Here is a 6,000-nt window from a genome sequence, read left to right as displayed (position 1 = left end):
GTGGGGAACTTGATTTCCACAAGCAGAAGATACCAGTCATCAGCTGATGGTTGATGATTCCAAGCCCATTGGATCCCTTTGAGGAACAGAGCTCAACCTCCATGTTCTGCTCTGATGTTTGCTCTCTCTTCCCCCGTCACCCCACCCTGGCTTTATGGCATTACAATGAGCTCAGAAGCATTACTTTTGCTTTCAGCAGATGCTTGTGTGCCTCATTTTTTGGGTGCATTGATAATCAAGGTGTCATCAAGTACCTTGTGCCATCTTGTAGAGATCCCAGCTTTCCTCTGACAAGCCCAAGCCCCATGCTTTGCCTTGGGATTTGGAATTCATCCAGATCTGATGCATACCCCTAAAAACTACTCTCTGCAGAGAGTCCCAGGCTTTGGCACCAGCCCGTTTTGCTTTGGGCAAAATCTGCTTCACTCCAAAGTAGGCTGCTCCGTACCAAAAAACAAGCAAAGCAACTCAAAAACAATGAGCAAACGCTGCAGCAAATCATCTGCTATATAGATAGTGGGTTTTTTTAAAAAGCATGTTTAAACTTTCAGTTTTCCAGGATCACCTCTAGCTAATCCTACCTGACTCCAAATTGCCTACAAGAAAATAAATGGAGGAAGCTACTATTTAGAACAATCCCATGAGCAATTTTGTCTTCTCCAGTTAATCCTTTCTTTCCACACCTGCTAATTCAATTTCAAATGCTCACATTTTTGTTCTTTTTAAAGCCCAGAGAACATTGCTGTTCTGGAATATTTTTAGAGTTAAATGTTTGCATGGAACAGACAGGCGGCAGTTGAAATGTTGCAATACAGACGTCTGTTCTAATAATTTTGGGACATTCTAACCTGTTTTCTAATACAGTGTTCCAGTTTCGTCTTGCTGCAGAACTCACAAAAACCAGTGCAATAATAATAATAATAATAATAATAATAATAATAATAATAATAATAATAATTTTTATTATTTATACCCCGCCCATCTGGCTGGGTTTCCCATTAATGCATTTCAGATAATTAATTACCCCATCAGCTAAAAAATTAACCCAGCACTTTGTTCTGTTCCTCTTATTCTTTGCAAAAGTTATGAAAGGAAACTGACAACCTCTTAATTTCTTTTAATGTGGTTCCAACTCCAGCTCTTTTCCATTCCCAGCGGAAGGAAAACCACTGGTGGTTTATACAACAAATGTTGACTAGTGCCAAATACATTTGCACTGCCTCTTTTATTGCTGTTGCAAGGCACTTAGATCTGCTCTTTACACATCTCCAGATGCTGCTGGCCAAGAAATCTCAAGGCTGGTTCATGGATTGAAATAGAAATTTCCTCAGTTGACCTTTTGTTTCCTGTTCTGGCTTAGGGCTTATCCACACTTACCTTTCCTTTGTGCTTTCCAGTCTGTGCTCAGCATCCTAGCACCCCCCCACACTTTTTTTTGCTCTGGAGCGTTCACTGTGAAAACCCGCTCTTTAAAGCTGAATCGGAGCAATCGGCTATTCAGGTTTTCAGCGGATTACTGTTTGCTCCAATTCAGCTTTTAAAGAGCAGGTTTTCGCCAAGAAAGCTCTGGAGCAAAAAGAAGGGGCGATTGGACATGGAGCTTTAAAGTGTGGGCTTGTGTTTGAGTGAGGCAATAGGTAAGTGTAGGTAAGTCCTTAGATTAGGTTTCTCAAACTTGGGTATTCTGCTGTTTTTGGACCACAACTCCCATCATCCCTAGCTAGCAGGACCAGTGGTCAGGGATGATGGGAATTATGGTTCAGATACAGCTAAATATCCAAGTTTGAGAAACCCTGCCTTAGATATTCGACCTTTCCTTTCCTTTTGTATCCCATGCTCCCTTAGAATGTAAATCCTGCAGAGTTGAATGGGGTTTACCCCCAAGTAAATAGGTAGTTATTTACAGTGGACCCATTGCAGTTTCAAAGGTAGGCCGAGCATCAGTCTGAAGCATCCTCATCTAGAGGCCAGGGCCTCTATATCCAAGGACGGTCCATAAACACACCTTTTAAATTTAAATTTTATTTTTGATGGGTCTGGAAGCTACCATGAGCCCTGTGCAGATGTTGTGGAGAGGGTGGTTAGAGGATGATGTGGAATGGAAGAGCAGGAGTCCAACCTGGGGGAAGGTCCTATCGAGTTGGGGGATGGGGATCCAGAACCCTGAGAAGTGCCAGACTCTGGGGAGGATCCCAGCGGCTTAAGAGTGGAGACCTGGGTCCAGGGGAAAGGGCTGATCAGGTTGTCATGAGAACTTCCATGTCATCAAATTCAAGTGCAATGTCCCCACTTGCCAAGGTGGTGCAGGCAAGGGAGAGCCAGTGTGGTGTAGCAGTTAGAGTGTCAGACTAAGATCTGGGAGACCTAGTGTGGCGTTTGCCCTCCTATGTGTGTGACATCATCCTGGGTTCACAGGGAAAGGGCTAACTAATTGTAAAATGACTAACCAATGGGAACCCATTGTAAGGGTGTATAAGTTTAAGCACAGAGGTTTTTAGTGAGTTAGAATTGTTGAGGAGACAGTCTGGAGTTAGGAGAGACAGAGAAGATAAGTCTGTGGGTTGGGCTAGTCTGGTGTGAGAGAGTGAGAGAATTTGTTAAGAGGAGTCAGTCAAACAGTTGAGATAATCAGTCAGAAGGTATTAGGAAGGTATAGGCCGGTAAAGAAACTAAAGTTAAGATACTGACAGGAATATTATCTGAGAAACCATAAACTTGTTAATGTTTGTAAAATAAACTTGTTTTATTTGGTTCACTTTTAACAACTGACTGGACTCAGTGTTTTACCAGAGAGTAACTGGTTGGTGGCAGCGGGGAAACGAGCACAGTGGTGGCACAGGGATCAATAGACCGTTAAACGTCCGGGGACCCTGTGTGATCGCCACACCTAGGTTCAAATCCCTAGGTTGTGGGAATTAAATGGGGGGGGGAGAACCATGTGACCACCTTGAACTCCTTGGAGGGAAAAGGTGTGGTAGAAATATGATACAATGCAATAACGACCAAGTGCTGCCAATGTTCATACTTGAATGGGTTTGCGCACATAGTAATGTCAAGGCGGGAGTCGTGCACAGGTTGGCAATAGCTCACAAGATGCCAGTGAAGTTAACTCTTTATTCAAAGAAACAGAACAGTGCAGCCCTAGTGAGCACAGCACCTCTTCCTAGTAGGTCTTGCCCCAATGAAGCAATTGCAAGGACTGAAGGTCTTTCTCACAACTCTCTATTCCCCCCCACCCCCAGTCCTTCCCAAACAACCTGAGACTTCTTTGCCTTGGTTGTCTTTGCTTTGCTTTCTTCATACTTCTGTGGGTTCTGGGAGACCAGGGAGAGGGGAGCTGGTCGCAGCAGGAGGGGAAAACTCCCTGGCTTCTTCAGCAGCCTGTCTGATCTCTGCCTCTTGGCCCCGCTCTTCTACAGCCTCTGCTTCTGGACTGCTCTCTGCCACAGCTTCTTCCTGCTCACTAAACCCTGTTGCCTCTTCAGCTTCCGATACTTCCTCAGCACAGTCTGCTCCCTCTGACCACGCATCACGATCCCACCACCAATCCCCTGGCTCTAAGCCTTCTTCCCTTGGGGGTTCCTCAGCTGGTTCCTCCCCCCACTTCTCTGTATCCAGCCAGTCCATGACAAGTACATTTAAACATGGCTGGCTGCATATGTGTAAGGACTTTCACAGGCCCTGTCATGTTTAAATCCATCCTTTGTCTATGCAAAAAAGAAAAGCGAGGACCACAGGCCTTGCTCTTTGTGGTGCTTCTAGCTGCGCTTCCTTCCCTGATCCTGCCAGTCTTTTCCCTGGCTTTCTGCCCCTGCCAGTTCTGCTTCCTGCTCCTCTCTGCACACCCGTCTTTCACCTCTCCAAGCTGCCTCCTGGGAGCTGACCTCGGCCTGCCTCTCTGACCGATGAGTTTGCCTTGCAGTTCAGATTCATGTCTTGCCTGGACCTGCAGGGTAAAAGGGCATAGGATGCCTCTGGTGCATGACAGCAGTTGCCCTGCTGAATTCTCAGCATACACAATATGCTTTAATACAAGAAGCTGCCTTTTGTCTAATTAAATCAGACCACTCTAATCATCCAAACCTGTGATTGCCAAACACTGCAGGGCTGATAAGAGAGACAGAAAGAGATAACAGAGTGAGGAATGAAGGAGTGTTTTTATTTTTAATATAGACAAGAGCAACACAGTGATTAATGGCTGAGTGTCTGGATCACGAACACCCTAGGCAGACCTCCTGCTTTGTCTTGGCAACACGGCTGTGTCACCAGCCTCTGATTAACCAGCCACTGTTGCTCTTGTTGCACATTTTTGTTTACCCCTTTGTGCTGCATCTTCCCCAGGCCTCCATCCTATAAAACTCAGGCAATGGCAGGAACAAGTGGCGGCAGCTGAGAGCCGCCATTTTGATGTCCCATAAACTCCAGCCAACATGGCTAATTGTCAGGACTGATGGAAGTTGGAGTCCAGCAACTTCTGAAGGACACAGGTTCCCCATCTCTGATGAAGGTTGTCAGTTACAGTTTGCACATCTTTACTTGGGACATAAACATTGTTCTACAGTACTCAGCGCACATTAAAGACACAAGGGGTTAAAAAAAATTATTTCCTCTACTGTGCACATAGCTGTGCACCATTTTCAGTTGGTGTCCTCTTTTCCTCCCCCAAAATCTCTTTAACACACACACACACACAGTGTTCCGAGATTACACCACAGTTTGGTGTGACTAAGAAGGTTTAGGTTTTAATGTTTGCCAGAGAAGAGGTTTAGCCTCAAGTGCACTTCCATAAGAATGAATGGTTGCCATTTTCCTATGAAGAAAGCAAAACTGCTGTATTTTGGAGAATATCTCTTGGGCCGGTTGGTGGGAGAGGTCATAGTGTCACTGGCCAGCTTCCACCAGCCTTACGTTGGGCATCACCCGGTCAATAAAGTGTTGACCTGCCATTGTCTGCCTGCTTCAATGGGCGCTTGGAGCTCTGAGTATCACCCAACAAGTGGACCGATCTACTGCACCAGGCAAAAAAAGAAAAAAGAAATAAACCTTCTTGCATCTAGCAAGCTGGAACATCAGGACCATGTGTCCTGGCTTGTCCACCAAACTTCTGGTCAACGGCTCATGGAATACGACCAGTGCTTTTTATCTGGGGGGACGCAGGGGTATGCATACCCCTAAACATTTTGTGAATCTAAGTTTGGTTTCATTCTGAGGCAGTATTTCAATATGAGTAGGAAAATGAGAGTACCCCTAAACATTTTTTAAAGAAGAAAAAAAGCATTGAATGCGACCATCATCGACCGTGAACTGAAAATGCTCAACACTGATGTTGCCACTCTACAGGAGACAGGCTCGCTTTGAAGGGCAACCTCCAAGAAAAGAATGACACCTTTTTCTGGCGAGGAGAGCATCCAGAAGGACCACATATTCAAGGTGTAGGCTTCGCAGTGAGGAACTCCTTTCTGTCTGTGATAGAACTGCTGACTGAGAGCTCAGAACACTTGCTTTCCCAACCACCTCCAATCTGGTTGACATCTTGAGGGCCTCCAGTCTGGTTAACGTCCTGATGATCCCACAAACCAATGACCAGTACCTCTTATCTGCTGTAGACAAACTACAAACCAATCTCCTATGCTTATTTCTACCCCAATCCCTTCCTTGGTTCAGAATTTTAACTGTGGGACCTATTAGAAAACAAATATATATTATTTTCTTGATTTTTCTTTGTTTCACTTCCACCAAATATAGGAATGATCCTATTTCCAGCAAAGATTGTTTGTAACAAAAATCAGTGTCCAATGCCATTAGTGCAGCAATATAATGGATTTTTTCCCATAGATTTAAAAACACTGAAAAAGAGGCTTCAGGTATTAAAAATAAAACTCCAGTCATCTTATTGTAAATTCCAATGCCTTTATATCTTTCAAATCCTACAAAATTTAATAATACTTTGTAAGTAATCCTTTAATTCTAATAATTTGCCAGTCATTTTTCAACAGAGAT

Source organism: Podarcis gaigeae (assembly GCF_964106915.1).
Source record: "Podarcis gaigeae genome assembly, chromosome: 7".
NCBI lineage: Eukaryota > Metazoa > Chordata > Lepidosauria > Squamata > Lacertidae > Podarcis > Podarcis gaigeae.
Note: the sequence above shows the minus strand (reverse complement) of the source record.